At 40.0% G+C, this 17552-nt stretch overlaps 1 protein-coding gene across 2 annotated transcripts in view; it reads right to left on the bottom strand.

Moving 5' to 3' along the window:
* The window catches only part of TEX10 (testis expressed 10), a 43423-nt gene extending 41019 nt beyond the window's left edge, over positions 1-2404 (bottom strand). The window contains exon 1 of one of the 2 annotated variants that reach the window (XM_069474482.1): positions 2236-2404. The gene's annotated coding sequence lies outside the window, so the exon portion shown is untranslated. The remainder of the gene's footprint in view (positions 1-2235) is intronic. The other variant, XM_069474483.1, reaches the window with a different exon arrangement.
* Positions 2405-17552: the final 15148 nt, after the last annotated feature.

The following is a 17552-nucleotide window of genomic DNA, read 5'->3' on the forward strand; positions in this document are numbered from 1 at the left end:
GACTGATAAGGTTCTTATGCAGATTCTTTCACTTTCTAGCTATACACCATGTAGTACCTCAGTTTCTATCCACAAAATAGGGATAATAATACCTACCTCAAGACAGTTGTTATGAGGTAAGAGTAAATGCGTTCATAATTGTACCTGGTACATTGTTAAATATACAAATACTTGTGTGTTCCTAAAGTCTCAGGAGCAGTATATACCAAGCACAATATTAGATGCATTGCGTACATTAGTATTCAATCTTCCAAAAAGCCATTTGAAGAAGGTGGTACTGAACTCATTTTGACAATGAGGCTCAGAAAAGTTTGTAAGTTACTCCTTTGTTAAGAAGTTGAACAGGGGGAGTCATTCACAGGCCTGACCTCTACAAAACCAGCTTTGTTATATATACTGGTATTAACATGAGAATTGGAAGACTGCATAGCAAATGCCTTGCCTTTTTCATTTGTCCAATTCCAAATTTCAGCCCACCCACACCTATAGTTACCTCAATCTTAAAAAAAAAAAGAGTAAGGAAATAAGGCCTAAAAAGAAGGAAGGCACCAATACTCACTTGGCCTCTTTTAATACAAAAATTAATTAACTTTCACTAATTAAGCTGAACGCTTTGTGAGCTTTTCCTACAATTTTATTACTAGCTGGTACCAGAGAGGAAAGTAAATGGTACAGAACATTCAGAAAAATTAACCCCCTTCTTCCCCCTCAATCCTCTGGGCTCTATTTAGCCATTAACTACCTGATGGAGCTGCAACATACTGTCTACTGTCAACTTTATGTCACATTATCTACCACTTTGTATTAGTCACACTAACGTTTTCTGTCGTTAAGAAAATTAGCGGGGCCGGGCGCGGTGGCTCACGCCTGTAATCCTAGCACTCTGGGAGGCCGAGGTGGGCGGATCGTTTGAGCTCAGGAGTTCGAGACCAGCCTGAGCAAGAGCGAGACCCCACCTCTACTAAAAATAGAAAGAAATTATATGGACAGCTAAAAATATATAGAGAAAAAATTAGCCGGGCATGGTGGCGCATGCCTGTAGTCCCAGCTACTCGGGAGGCTGAGACAGGAGGATCGCTTGAGCTCAGGAGTTTGAGGTTGCTGTGAGCTAGGCTGACGCCACGGCACTCACTCTAGCCTGGGCAACAGAGTGAGACTCTGTCTCAAAAAAAAAAAAAAGAAAGAAAAGAAAATTAGCGGGCTGATTGCCCTTGACTTTTAAAACTGGTAAAATTATTATTAAGAGACACTGAGTATTTTTTATACTAGAAACTCTTTAAATTGTATTAGCCATTTAGTTTTACTTAAAGATTTTCCATAGCACAGCAAATCAAATAGTTCCATCTAGTCACCTTCACAGTAGCCGGTTTTGAATATAAGGTAAGAACTCCAGCCTCAGGGGCTGAATGAACTGACTTTCCAGGCCCTCTTACGTTACGTAAGCCCCACCAATTTTAAAACTTAATGTCACATATTCCCAATGCAAGTCTTTTCTAATTTCATCAAAAAGCATATCCTAGCGCATTAGGATTTCAATCGATCTGAATGCCAATTAGTTTGCATGCCACCTTGTTAACCCTTCCTCATTTCCACCTTCTTTTCCCAAAAAGATCAAAGAGAGAGCAAGCATACTGCACTCGGCCTTTGATAATTTCCTCTCCGACCCCTTACACACCGGAGTTCCTCCAAACTCCACTGAAAGGCCAATCACAGGAACCACACTTCCCAAAAATCAAGTGCCCCACGCAAAGGCGACTCCAGAAAACGGGTGGTCCCGTTCAGCTCGCAGAACTCTGCACGCCTGGGTGGCGAGAGGGTGGATTAGGGAAGGACTGCGCATCACCACCCCGTTTTCAGTCCTGCATTCCAGCAGTGAGGACACCGTGGGTTTTAGGAAACTATCGTTCCTTCCACTCCTGTGGACACCGGTCAGGACCACAGTCAGGGGAAATGGGGCCCGATCCACACACCGGCCTAAAACTCTCCCGGACCCGAAACCGCGCGAATTCGCCGGGTCACTTGAGGCGCTTCAAACGCCTAAGGGGGCCCCGCCCCCGCAACGCCCAGCTCCCCACCGTGGCCCAACGCCGAAAGAGCGCCGCGGCGGGACCCACGGGTCGCATACCGGCCACCGGCGACACTGCCCGCCCGCCTGGGCCGCGAGCGGGGGGCGATGGCTCCACGCGCCGTGCCGCACCCCGGGAGGCCCCGGCCTGATGCGCGGCTGCCGCTCACCTGAGGGTCCGGCCGGGGCCGGGGGACGGAGGCAGAGGAGAGAAGCGAGCGAGCAGAAGCCCACGGGGCGACAGCGTGCGCCGCCGGCCTCGGCCTCTCGCTCCCGGAGCGTGTTTTCAAATCGCCTCGGCCTCACGCGGCCGCGTTTCCTTCCGCCGCCCGGAAATCAAGACCCCTCCTCCGCGGTGCCGCGCTCACGTGACCGCAGCCCGCAGCCGCGCGCAGCCGGGGAGGCGGACGCGGCAGCGGTAGGCCCTGCCCCGGGAGGAGGGGCCGTGCCGGAAGCCCCCCTGCGCGCAGGATCCGAGGACAAAGCGTGGCCCTTGGGTTCAACCCAGAACTTCCCAGGCCTCCCGTTCTGGGGGGCCGGCCTGGTTACAGCTAGAGAGCAAGCCTTTTCTCCTCCCCCTAGACCACGGTTCTTCAGACCTTCAGCCACGGTCAGAAAGAGTACAAGGTGAACTGAATTGGGAAAGGGAAAAGTTTGGGACTGTGGAGGATGGAATTCCTGGGGACATTAACCTGAGCTAAGATGGAGCAAATAATTACTTTATTAGAGCAAAATACTCTTAGTAATTGGCATCTAGAAGTCTTAGTCTAGGATGTTCCCTAATATTTCAGTGTTTCAGCACTAACATTGCTACTAAAAATGGGGAAATGAAATTAATTTTTGAAATTAAGTTAAGAAAGAAATTAAATGCCAAGAAAGGGGATGAAAAAGCAGGGAGAATGAGCCTTTGAAAGGTGGCCTTGACAAAGACTGACCGGAGGGCATTGAAGAAAGAGCTCCAGGTATGGAGTTTAACCTTGATTCAAATTTGTCTGTACAGCTTCTCAGATATAAGACTTAGTACAGCTGGCAAAGATTTTGACCCTCGTTGTACGGGGTAGGGATTCAGAGTAATGATGTCTGAATCCAGGGAGATTAAAAGCACTGGAACTAGAACTGTGACTGCTCCCTAATCAAAGAAAAAGGCAGCACCAGAAACACCCTCCTTCTGCTGGAGAGACAGCACAGCACCACAGTCTGCCTGGCATCCACCGTAACCATAAACATTTTGGAGTCATTGGCGTTATACACTATTTAAAGCTGTAAGACTGGATCAAAAGAGGAAAAGTTTATTGCCAACCAGACAGTCCCCCGAACCTAACAGCTTATTCAGTATTTCCTTTGAATGTCCCATATACATCTTAAGGTCAGCTTGTCCAAACCCAAATTCCTGATTTTGCCTCTTGAATCTACTCCTCCTACAGCTTCTTCATCCCAAATAGCAACTCCATCCTTCCAGTTACTCAAGCCAAAATCTTTGGGTTTTTGGTTTGGCTTCTTTCTTTCACACCTCACATCTAATCCATCTGGATATTCTTCTGTTTACCTACACATCCTAACTTTAACCGCTTAATGCACCTTCCTTGACCATCCTGGTCCAAGCCATCTCCTGATCGCTGCAAAAAGCCTCCAAACAAGTCTTCAGGCTTCCACCATTGTCCTTCCCCCTACAGTCTAATATCAGCAGACCAGCTGTGTGATTATTTTAAAATCTACGTCAGATCAGATGATTCTTGTGTTCAAAACCTTTCGATGGCTTTCTATTTCAGTCAGAGTAAAAGCCAGAGTCCTTAATAACAGCCTCAAGGTCTGCCATATTCTGACACAGCCCTTCAACCTCTGAGCACTCCTCCTTCCACTCTTCCCCTTTTCCACTCTGCTCCATCTCCACTTGGTTCTTTGCCTTCCTCAAACACCAATGACACACTCTTGCTTTGACCTTTGCTTTAGCTTTTCTGTCTGGAACAATCTTTCCCAACAACTCCATGTGGCTCACTTCCCCCTCCCCCTGAATCTGTTCACATATCTTCCGGCAGGGAGGCCTACCTTGACCACCTCATGTAAAATCACAACCTACCTTCTCCCAGGGCTTGCAATTCCCTTTCCCTGTTCTACTTTTTTATTATTTTTTTTAGACTTTAGACCTTATCATCTCCTAATATACTGTGTGATTAACTTATTTATCATATTTATTATTTGATTCTGTCTTCTGTCCACCAACTAATATGTAAGCTCCACATGGGTCCTTTTCTGTTTTTTCCAAGAACAGTGCCTGGCAAATAGTAGGCCCTCAATAAATATTTGTTTAATGAATGTCTAGGAAGCACCTGCTACATAGTGGTGCTCAGCAAACAGTAGCTCTCATATTTTGCTACTTTCCTATAGGAGGGGTTTACAGACTCAGCCAAGTAAGTGGGCCTGGTGGGTACACAGGTGACATAAGTGCTCATGGCCTAGCTAAAGGAAGTAGCAGGCCTTCAACAACAGCCAACAGTTGTCATGAGGAATGCAAATGTTTTCATTTTTGAGCAAAATCAGAAGTCCAGTGTCTTAGTCCATTTTCTGCTGCTATAACAAAATACTGTAGACTGGGTAATTTACAATGAACCAAAAGTTTATTTCGTTCATGGTTCTGGACACTGGGAAGTCCAAGAGCATGACATCAGCATCTGGCAAGGATCATCCCATAGTGGAAGTGATGAAGATAGAAGTGAGCATGCAAGACAGAGAGGAAATCAGGCCAAATTCATTGCATTTATCAGGAGCTGACTCCTGGGATAAATAGCCCACTCCTTAAAAAAAAGCATTAATCCATTCATGAGGACAGAGCCATCATGACCTAATCACCTCTTAAAGGTCCCACTTCTTAATGCTCTTATAATGGCAATTACATTTCAACATGATTTTTGGAGTGGACATTCAAACCATGGCATCCAGAAATGTTTGTAAGAAATCTGATCTTAAATATTAGTGAGCAGGTACAGTTTTCCCCTGTTTTTAAAACACTGTATACACCAAACGAAGTACTTACGAACAGGTTGCCAGTTTACTGTCTCTGGTTTGACATGAAAAGTGTGTGCACATGAAGACAGGCTTTTTCCAACTCTAAGTGGAATTACAGCAATTACAAGGATTATCCACTTAGTTGAACCAGAAAAGACCTTTGATAAATAACAAGCATATATAACAAGGCCCTTGACCCTTGCCAGGAAAACATTATTTACAGTGAACATATATTCTGGCATGTGTAGGACACTCCAGTTCCAAAACTGTCCAATTGGTCACATAAGCTGGTATATGTATTACTTTCCTGGAGTTATTATAACAAAGTAGCACAAACTGGGTGGCTTAAATAGCAGGAATTCATTGGGTTTCAGTTCTGGAGACCACAGAAGTTCTAAATCAAGGTGTCAGCAGGGTTTGTTCCTTCTGAGAGGTCTGAAGGAGAATCTGTTTCATGCCACTTTCCTAGCTTCCAGTAGCCTTAGACATTTCATATGGAAGATATTCTCTCTGTGACTTCACATCATCTTCTCTCTGTGTGTGTCTGTGTCCAAATTTTCTCTTTTTATAAGAACACCAGTCATATTGTGTTAAGAGTGCCCTAATGACATCATTTTAACTTGATCACCTCTGTAAAGACCATCTTTCCAAATAAGGTCACCTTCTGAGATACTAGGGGTTAGAACTTCAACATTTCTTTTTTGAGGGACACAATTCAACCCATAACAGGCACGAAGATCTAAGTCTAGAAATAATGTATCTGAACAACTTTTTATCTATGTTCACAGCCATCACAATATTCTAGGTTAAGTAACTTACTCCTACACAATTTCCCTAACCTTTGCAGCTACTTTTTAAAATGTTTTTATGCTGGGCTTCTAGTTAACATTTATTCTGGGAATAAGGTACCGCTGCTTAAAAAAAAAAAAAAAAAAAAAAAAAAACCTGAAACCCTGTTAACCTAATCAAATTAATTTTATAGCAAGATGCAGTGGTTCACACCAATAATCCCCACAACTCAGGAGGGTGAGGCAGGAGAATCACTTCAGGCCAAGAGTTCCAGACCAGCCTGGGCAACATAACCAGACTGCCATCTCTAAAAATTTTTTTTAAATTATCTGGGCATGGTAGCTGAGGTAGGAGGATCTTTGAGCCCAGGAGTTCAAGGCTGCAGTGAGCTCTGATCACACCACTGCACTCTAGCCAAAGTGACAGAGTAAGACCCTGTTTCCAAAGAAAAGTCAAAAGAAAATGACAAACTTGGAAAAATATTTGCAATTCATATCATAGTTAAAGAATTAATTTTCCTATTATACAAAGAACTCCTAGAAACAAAAAAAATAAAAAATTAATTTGTTTCCAGAAATTTCACCCAAACAAAAAAAAAATATAAATGACGCTTCCACATGCTAAAAGACGTTCAACCTGACTCATAACAAGAGAAATGCAAATTAAAAGTAAGATATTTTTCTCGCTTTAAAGATTATCAAAGTCCTAAAATTTAAGAGCATACCTGTTGGTGAAGCCATGGAGAAACAGCATTCATATATTGTTGGTCAAAGTATAAATTGGCACACACTCTACAGAAGATGTATTTCTAAGCATTAAGTTCAGTTGGGAATAACAATAAAGCACAAAATAGTTTAATTTCTCATATTAAAGTTGAGATATAGGCAGTCTAGGAATCAAGTGGCTCTGCTCCAGGAAGTCCTCAAACACTCAGGCAGCTTCTATGTTTTTCTAGTCTCAAGGTCACTTCATGCTTCAAGGTGGCTGTTCTAGCTGCAGCCCTCATGCCCACATTGCAGTCAACAAGTAAAAGGAGGGGAGAGAGAAGGACATAACCCTTCCACTTAAGGAGGCTTCTTGGAAGTTGCATATAGCAGTTCTGTTTACATCCCTCTGCCCAGAGCTCTGAGGGTACTTATCTATAAAGGAGCTGAGAAATTTGAGGGATCTTCTGTAAATAGTAAAAAATCTCTGCCACAAATACTGTTTCATGAAATTTTTGTTTCAATTTTATATAAACATGCATATATATGTATACTCACTGACAAAGCAAAATATATTATTATGGTGGGTCCCAACTATAAAAAGTTTTAAAACACTGTCTTAAGTGAGGCAATATGATACAATACAAGAGCACAGAAAGAAAATAGGCATGATTATTTGTCTTTAGGTGTGTCTTCGTTCGTTTTCTGCTGGTATAACAGAATATCACAGACTGGATAATTTATAATGAACGATTCCATTTGGCTCACAGTTTTGGAGACTGGGAAGTCCAAGAGCATGGCACCAGCATCTGGTGAGGACCATCCATGGTGGAAGGCAAGACAGGGCATGGGACAGAGAGAGAAATGGGGCTAAACTTATCCTTTTTATCAGAACCCACTCCCAACATTATGGCATTAATCCATCCATGAGGACAGAGACCTCATTACTTAATCACCTTGTAAAAGCCCCATGTTTGAACACCTTTGCATTAGGAATCAGTTCTTCTGGACATACTGTACTGGCTGAGAGTATGAGCACTGGAGGTAAATGGTCTGAGTGGGAATCTCTGTTCTGCCACTTTTTGGCATGGTGACCTTTGACATTTTACTTAATCTCTCTAGATATCAGGTATCTCCTCTGTAAATAAATACTACTGGCAAAACCAAATTTCTGAGACACAAAGAGAACATTCATTTTAAATATTTGTTATTATTATTAATACCTCTTTCATTTTACCTATAATTACCATTGTACTTCCAAATAGCTTCTGACAAATTTACATTCTCCCCAGTGAATTAACCTATTATAGATTCTCACATAGAGTATGATTTATTGTCCAAGGTTCAGATTTTGATATTATTCTTAGGGATGTATGTATTCTTTTTTTTCTTTCTTTTTTTTTTTTGAGACAGAGTCTCACTTTGTTGCCCAGGCTAGAGTGAGTGCCGTGGCGTCAGCCTAGCTCACAGCAACCTCAAACTCCTGGGCTCAAGCGATCCTCCTGCCTCAGCCTCCCGAGTAGCTGGGACTACAGGCATGCGCCACTATGCCCGGCTAATTTTTCTATATATATATTTTTAGTTGTCCATATAATTTCTTTCTATTTTTAGTAGAGACGGGGTCTCACTCTTGCTCAGGCTGGTCTCGAACTCCTGACCTTGAGCGATCCACCCGCCTCGGCCTCCCAGAGTGCTAGGATTACAGGCGTGAGCCACCGCGCCCGGCCGGGATGTATGTATTCTTAAATGAAATTTCTTGGCTGGGCACGGTGGCTCACACCTGTAATCCTAGCACTCTGGGAGGCCGAGGTGGGAACATTGCTCAAGGTCAGGAGTTCAAGACCAGCCTGAGCAAGAGAGAGACCCCTGTCTCTACTAAAAATAGAACGAAATTAGCTGGACAACTAAAAATATATAGAAAAAATTAGCCAAGCATGGTGGTGCATGCCTGTAGTCCCAGCTACTCGGAGGCAGGGACAGAAGGATCGCTTGAGCCCAGGAGTTTGAGGTTGCTGTGAGCTAGGCTGATGCCACAGCACTCTAGCCCAGGCAACAGAGCAAGACTCTGTCTCAAAAAAAAAAAAAAATTCTACATAGAACTTGCAAAATAGTTTGATTTTGATTTCTCATTTATTCATTTCAAAACATTTAAATGGTTTTTAAAAACTTGCCTCCCAAATTGATTTCTTTATGTGTTCTTAAAAATACTTTTCGAAAGTTTGAATATTCAATCAATTTTATCTCCATCTAATTTTTAAAACCATTTTAGAGATACAGTTCTCCTCTTCAACATTAGAGGTGATTCCATCTGCAAAATAGAAAGATCTTTTATAAGAGCAGAGCAAAATTATTTGTGTTCCCAGGGCAAGGCATATTCATATTTATCCTATTAATTTCATTCTGCAAATTAACAAATGGCATTCTTTTTTCTTTTCTAGGAGAGCAAAGCTCCCTATAAAGATTATTTCACAGTACCTTGATGGATTCTCGAGATAAGCAGCAACTGCATTGTTGATGCTTTGAAAGAAAATTGTGCTCAATGAGGTCTTTTGGGAGAAAGATGCCAGTAATTTGTGCCATTACCTTGATAACTTTACTGTAGTGCCTGCAGGATCTTGCTCCCTGAAAGCTTAAAGATTAGTATAAGTATGCTTAGCCTAAGCTCCTGTTAACCAAGCCCAGGGGCTGGTGCATGAAGACTGAGTGTAAATGTCTGGATTTATAGTAAAAATATACTTGTTTTAGAGAACAGAATACTCAAGTTAATATGCCTTGAGTACATTCTCTCCCTATGGGCACCCCTCCGTGGGAATAAAGAAAAATGATAACCAAGAGATTGAATAGTGGTCATGAAAATGGAACAAAGGGAATAAGTTAAATAACCCGAGTGATTACTTAGATGAGACCTGATGCAGCCACTTTCAAAACTGGGTTAGATTTGCCACTGGGAAAGTGATTTCTGATGTTTTCCAATTAAGTCTCTTCTGTGCAGCCAAAATTTTATTCAGGGATTTTCCTTTTCCTTTGTGTAGAAGACCAATCAATTCCTCTTCTGACTGACACATTGTTTCTTTAGCTATAAAAATAAATTCAGTTTAGCTTCAATTTTAAAATGCTGAAGGCTTGCAATTCTGTCTTCAATCTTACAATCCTGTCTTTCTTTTTGTCATATCCCTACTTGAAACCAGTATTTGTTGTTTCTGTACTTTTAAAAAAAAGGAAGGTTATTTCCCTTATTTTTTTTTAACTTTGATTTTTAAGTTGACAAATAGTATTTTTATGGGATACACTCTATATTTCCCTTATTTATAATTTCTAATTGGTTCCCCTCATCACCACCACTTCCCACACACATATAAATCCACCCCTACAGTATGATCATCTCCATTAATTATACAATTGTACAAAACCAGAATTTGGAATGCAGGTGTTTCCTTTTAAATACTCAGACAAAAAAATTGATTTTATTGTGAGATACAAGATTTTCTCAGAACTGCTGAGGCCTTGTAAAAACATCATCTTTATAATTTATGAACCTTAATGGATTTTTTATTTTACTATCACCAAACCTAAATTTTATATTTTGATTCTGTTTTCAATGTAGATCTCAGGTGATACAAAGCCTAAACGTTTTCATTTGTCTTCATGGATTATAAGAAAGGACAAAGAAAAACTTCTAAAAATATCTTTAAGTTAAATAAATATATATACACATACACATATGTAACTTATACACATATTCAAACACTCAAATATATGCACATTTATATCGGTTGTGATCTAAAACCAGAAAAAATTTTTCACTCATGTTTTTCTTTCTGCGCCCCTTATTCTTTTGTATGAAATATGATTACAAGGACTGATAGTTACAAAATAAGTGAACTAACTTGTGTGTAGTAAATAGTTCACAGATATTTTCTGTTTATATAGCAGCTATTTTCTTTTTAGTAGTGCTGTGGTTTCAATGTTCTCTCCAAAACGTATGTTGAAATTCAGTCCCCAATGTGGTAGAGTTGAGAAGTGTGGCCTTAAGAGGTGATAGAATCATGAATGGATTAATCCATTCATGAATTAATGGACTAGTGGATTAATGGGTTATCGTGGGAGGGAAACTGGTGGCTTTATAAGAAGAGAGACCTGAGCTAGCATTTTAACATGCTCAGCCCCTCGCCATATGACACCCTGCACTGCTTTCGGACGCTTCAGAGAGTCCCCACCAGCAAGAAGGTTCTCATCAGATGTGCCCCTTTCACCTTGGACTTCCCAGTCTCCAGACCTGTAAGAAATGCATTTTGTTACCAAAAAAAAAAAAAAAAAGAAGAAGAAGAAAAAAAAGAAATAAATTTTGTGTCTTATAAATTACCCCATTTCAGGTATTCTGTTATAGCAACAAAAAAACAGACTACAGCAAGCAGGTGTTTGGAGTTGAGAGAAGACCTGAGAGTACTGGTAGCCTATCTTAATGCAACAGCTGTTCTTCATTCAGTCCTCCGTCCTCCTTTGGAATCACCCGTAACCCAGGATGGAAAAATACACCTAACCATTTAAAGCTCTGAAAAATAGCCAGGAAGTTTAGGAAAACCAAAGGATGTAAGGGCCAGATTAATAAGATATCTTTTCAAGGCAATTCTTTTCATTTGTACAGTATAGTGAAGTAACTGGATTATCTAAAATATATTTAAATTATGGTAACAACGTATATTATAGCTCTCTCTATACAGTATAAGCTCTACCTGGAGAGAGAGAGTATGTAACGAATGAGAGTAGTGTTGGAAGTAGGCTACCAGATAAATTCCCTGCACCACAATTTTAAAGTTGTGTGACTCTGGGGAAATTATTTCATATTCCTGTATTTTGTTTCCTCATCTATAAAATTTGGATGATTTTAGTGCCTATTTTATTGGGTCATTATGAGGATAAAATGACAGAGAATTATTGGACACAGTTGCTGTCATATATTATAACACCAAATGATGGCAAGGAAGTAGATTAACAGGGACCCTGATAGCCTTATATTTTGCTATATAAAATGGTGTGCCCACTTTTTAAAACTGTTCTTCAGTTTCTTAATCAAGTTTAGCTTATATGTGCCACATGATCCAGCAGTTCCACTCCTAGGTATTTACCTGGGAAAAATGAAAACTTAAATTCATGAGTTATACCAAGAAGATTCATAGCAGTTTTACTCATGACCAGAAACAACCTATATGTCCATCAAGAGGAAAATGAATCAAGAAATTTCGGTATGTTCATATAATGGAATACTACCCAGCAATATGAAGGAATGACCAATTGAAACACAATGTGGATAAATCCCACAGACATTATTTTGATCAAAAGAATCCAGATACTAAACAATATATACTGCGTGGCTCCATTTATGTGAATTTCAAGAATGGGCAAAGCGAATTTTTAGAGACTAAACAGCAGTTACCTTTAGTGAGGTAGGAAGGACTGACTTGAAAGGGGAACAAGGGGACCTTCTGGGGTGATAGGAAAGGTCAATATCTTGAATGGGGTACAGATTACACAGGAGCATGCACTTGTCAAAGCTCTCAAACCATATTCTCAAGATCTGCACATTTCATTGTTTTGAAAGCTAAAAAGTTATATTAATAGCTGTATAGAATAAACAGCTGATTCATCTCTTTCTTTTTTTAACTTTTTTAAAATATAGAGACCCATATATATACATATATATATATATATATTTTTTTTTTTTTTTTTGAGACAGAGTCTCACTCTGTTGCCCAGGCTAAAGTGCCGTGGCGTCAGCCTAGCTCACAGCAACCTCAAACTCCTGGGCTCAAGCGATCCTTCTGCCTCAGCCTCCTGAGTAGCTGGGACTACAGGCATGTGCCACCATGCCCGGCTAATTTTTTCTATATATATATTTTTAGCTGTCCATATAATTTCATTCTATTTTCAGTAGAGGCAGGGTCTCACTCTTGCTCAGGCTGGTCTCGAACTCCTGACCTCAAGCGATCCTCCCGCCTCAGCCTCCCAGAGTACTAGGATTACAGGCGTGAGCCACCTCGCCCAGCCGAGACCTATATTTTTTAAAATATGTTGCCCACGCTGGTCTTGAACTCCTGGCCTCAGGCCATACTCCTGCCTTAGCTTCCCAAATAGCTGGGATTATAGATGTGAGCCACCATACTCAGCTGTGGGGTTTTTTTTAATTTAATTATTTACCTATTTAATATTTACTGATTATTTAGTTTATACCAAAAGTTTTTACATATACTTTGCAACAGGTTCTCTCATACATTCTTATAATAATTCTGTGGTTTAGATATCATTATTATATAGCAATATATGATACATTGCTAGCAGAGTTTAAGTAACGTAACCAAGGTCACACAACTAGCAAGTGATATTGCTGGGGTTTGGAGTCTTCTAACTTACAATAATTATCCTGTCTTTCTTACTTCAGACTGAGTTTATAAGTCAATCTTGTAACTAGAACAAATCCTGTTAACTGAAGTTCACGGTTACACATACTTTAAAAAACTTTTTTACATAATTTCAGACTTGTGACCTATAGAACTGTGCAATAATAAATGGGTATTTTTAAAGCCACTATGATCATGATATCTTGTTACACCAGCAATAGAAAATAATACAAATGTCTTGTTCTTTTTCCAACTGAGCACTGCCACTACCAAAGTATTTCCCATGAAGGATGCTATGGTAACCCCCAAATATGTAGTACTATGCAACATCCACATTAGATGTTAAATACACCTTTTAAAAAATAAAATTAATGTTTTACTAAAGGATTCTTTGGTCATTAGGAGCAGAAAGCCATTCAAACAACTCAAAGAGAGTTTGTTTTAAGAATACAAGAAGAAATCTCATGGACCACCAAGCACAGATAGTAAAATTAATCATTCCACAAAGGAAAAGGGATCAGATAGCATTTGAGGGAACTCACACTCACAAGCAGGAGCACAGTGAGAATAAACATAAAAATAGATAATGTCAACAAATTAGTTAAAATTAAATGCTCCATTTCCCCCCACGCTCTGCACATTCATGGTTCATTTGATAAAGCCCTCTAAATATCTGGTTATGTAGAAACTATGTCATTTAGGATTTTTTTTCTTTAATATCTGGAGCAGAAACACTGGTGGGAAACAGGGAGGAGGGATACGGAGTAGTACTTTAGATGGAAGGAGAACTCATGGGTCTTTATGCTGCATTGGGTTTAGGGGTGAGAGAGAAGGAGGAGCCACATGTGATTCCCAAAATTCTAGTTCCTCCATAAGCTCCAAGAGAACAAATACAGAATCTTTAGTTTCCTTTTCATTATATCTACAATGTTCAGCACACGGTAGGTACTCAGTAAAAATGATTGTTGTTCAATGACAGAAAACCACTGATTTTGTTTTTGTTTTTGTTTTTGTTTTTGTTTTAAGCGGGGGAATGACATGGTCAGATTTAGAAATCAGATGGCTAGTTTGACGGCAGTGTGGAGGATGAAAGAGGCTGAGAGCTGTCTATCAAAATCCAGTCTCCTTTTTTTCCTGAGCATACAGCTAGACTACATCTCCCAACATCCCCTTAAGTTAGGTGTGGCCATGTAAGCATGTTCTATCCAATGGAACGTGAGGTGTACGTGATCGAAGGGATATGCATCGCTTCTGCACCAGCATCTTAAGACCAGGCTGAACCTTCTTCTACTTTCTCTTTATCTTTCCACCAGCTGAAATCTGGCTATGTGACCCTGCCTCAGTCATGCAAATGAGAAGAATGTCCTAGCAAATGGCAGGGGCCCAAGATTGAAGGAGCTTGGATCCCTGAATCACAGAGGAAAACCACCTGCTGACCTGAAAACCTACTCTGGAGTGAGATGAGAAATGAGCTTATTGTTCTTTAAGCCATTGAATTTTGGAGGTTTATTTTTTCTATCAACATAGCCATCCTTATTAACACAGGGTGGGAGTTAGAGAGTGACAGTAGAAACGGGACTATTTTAATAACCCAGGTGAGAGATGATGAATATCTGTGATGGGATTGAGGGGGATAGGTGGAGAAAAGATATGAAAATATTTATGAAACACACTCAACATGATTGCTTTCCCTTCAAATTTCTTAAGATGCTGGCACATCTTTAGCCCACTCACTACTTGATTTCCTGCAAAGAGACTTTATTCCCCCCAGTTAACTAAAACTTTTCTTTGAAAATGTATTAGAGACCTAAGAACAACAAATCCAATCTGGATCCAGTCTGGTCTTTTCTCAGTCTTTATATTAACTTTGTTCTCTCTATAGCATGTGACATTGTTGATCACCCCACATACAACCTCCCACCCCTCTACTTACTGGCTCTAATACTTTCAACTCTTTCTCTGTCCTTTTCATGAGCTCATTCTTGTTCCACACCCTTCTAACCATAGGTGTTCCTCAAGGTCCTGCCCTTAAATGTATTCTCTTTTCTATCTAGGCTTGATAATCTCATTCACTTTCATGGCTTCAATAAGCAGAGTGTGATTGACACAGTGTGGCCCATCCTTGTGGGGAAAAACAGATGCCAATTAGTTTTACATGAACATATACAACCCAGGAAGTGGGTGGGGAGTAGAAAGGCAAATGACCATCTCTCTCTGCCAGACACGAGTAGGTCATTTCTACTGATGGAAAACTTACAGAACTTTCTATAAATAAAGGGGTGGAGTACGGAGAGCAGGATTATCCATAAATGGCCTGAGAACACTTCCTTTGTCACCTGGCTATGAATAGTTGGTTCCCTCTACCTCAAGTGGAAGGGGCTGTGCCTAAACTCAACTTCCCATGGGACCTGGTGGCTGAGCTGCTAATGTTTCCCTGCGTGAACAGGTGGTGTTTAACCTCAGACTTTTAAATGCTAAAGCCTAGATGATTTATTCCTCACCTCCAAGGTTACTCTCACATCCACTCGTAAAAGTGGTGAGCACTGGTAGAGCAGGGTCTCGCTGCTGGAGCACAGCGCCAAGCACACCTCTTATAGGAGGTCAACAGAATGGACAAGCCATGCACCTGCTGCCTACTCTGCCCAGGAGTTCCAGCCTGCACACGATGACATTTGCCAATGTTTGCCCTGGGCACCTTGACCCCCATCTACAGGTACAGATAGTTAATGTTTTATGTTTCTTTACAATTTTGCAGTGTGTGTCTCTCTACTGATATTTTTAATGAAGTTTTATTTTTTAAGAGGTGAGTAGAAAACTTTTTCATGTTTCTTTGAATTAGTCACATATACAGAGAACTTGACTGATTGGTGGAGATATGTTCTCACTGCTGGCAGTGTATTCCAATTCCAGACCAGCTGCTCACTGGAAATGAAGAGTTTATTGAGAGAGAGGTTTGCAAGCCAAAACATGCACAATTAATGTCATACTGTATAATTTAGAGGTGAATTCATCAAAGCCCTTAAAGCTGAGAAAATACAAATTTTCCCTGGGTTTTATTAAAAAATAAACTGGCTAATATTTGAAAATTTCAATGTGAAAGTATTCATTTTATGCTCCTTGCTTTCTTCTTACTGTAGCTCTGAAATTTTGCCATGAATTTGTGAGATTTTACAGTGAAGGTAATTTGTTTTCTAAAAGACAAAATCAAATACACAATCAAACGTTAAGAATTACACAGAATTATTTAATGTAATATGGCTTCTAAATAGAAAATCAATTCCCAAAGTTAAGTTTTACTTAAATTTGCTACCCCAAACACTTAATGTTTAAAGACACTCTGTTGCTTTAGAACTTCCCCATGAGTCCTCCTACTTCGTGTAGAGAGACCAATTCATATCCAACCAGTGTAGTGAAATTATGGCCACTCTATTCTGATTATTCAGTCCCCCATCATACCAGTGATTAAATGTTTTTTTTTTGTTTGTGTGTTTGTTTTTAGTAAAAGGTGAAAGATTTATTCAACCTGAAGAGAAACCAGAGTATGATTAAATGTTTTGATTTATCATCCTGCCTCTGGTCCTAGAGATCTGGCAATGTACTGTACCTCTCTTCCAGGACGTAGAAATTAGCTTTAAGTAATTGTGGGCCTTCTAAGTCAGATGTTTCTAAATCTGATTCATTCATCAGAATCACTTGGGAATCACTTTTAAAATTGTTTTTAAAATACAGATATAAATATAGACTCCAGGACTCCACTGTGGGGACAGTGGTTTATTATGGCCAGATAGGGTCCAGATATCTCCATGTTTAAAAAGTTTTCCAAGTAATTTTGATTCCCAGCCAGATTTAAGAACCACTAGTCTATCAGTCACTGATCAAAATGTTTCCTCTTCTGACCCAAGTTTAAACCATACTGCTTTGTGTTGATCTTACCTCCTTAGCACCAGTTTTTTGGTTCTCTAACTTAATTTGGGTGTCTTCGTCTGATTACCCCAATATTTAGTCCTCTTTCCGATTCTTCTCCAGTCATTTTTATTTCAGGTCTCCCAGCTTTAGTATTATTTTGAGGGGGGGAAAGATTTATTATTCTAATCTCTTAGGTCAGAGATCAGCAATCATTTTTTGTAATGGGTTGGATAGTAGATATTTTAGGCCTTCTGGGCCATACAATGTCTTGGTTGCATATTTTTCTTCATGTTAAAAATCCTTTAAAAACATAAAAAGCTATAACCTGACTGTGAATCTGCGCATATGATAAAATTACATAGAACTAAATGCACACTCCATGTATACACACACACACCAGTACATGTCAAACTGGTGAAATCTGTACAAGGTCAGGAGATTATACCAATGTCAATTTCCCAGTTGTGATATTATACTATAGATATGCAAGATGCCGCCACTGGGGAAAACTAGGTGAAGGATATAAGAGATCTGTCCATACTATTTTTGGCAACTGCATGTGAAGCTATAATTATTTCAAAATAAAATGATTTTTTAAATGTTAAAATCATCCTTAGCTCAAATGAAAAAGGCCATGGGCAGATTTGTCTCACTGCCTTTGTTTTGCAGACTCTGGCCTTTATTGATGCC

This window comes from Eulemur rufifrons, chromosome 7 (genome assembly GCF_041146395.1).
Source record: "Eulemur rufifrons isolate Redbay chromosome 7, OSU_ERuf_1, whole genome shotgun sequence".
In the NCBI taxonomy this organism is placed as follows: domain Eukaryota; kingdom Metazoa; phylum Chordata; class Mammalia; order Primates; family Lemuridae; genus Eulemur; species Eulemur rufifrons.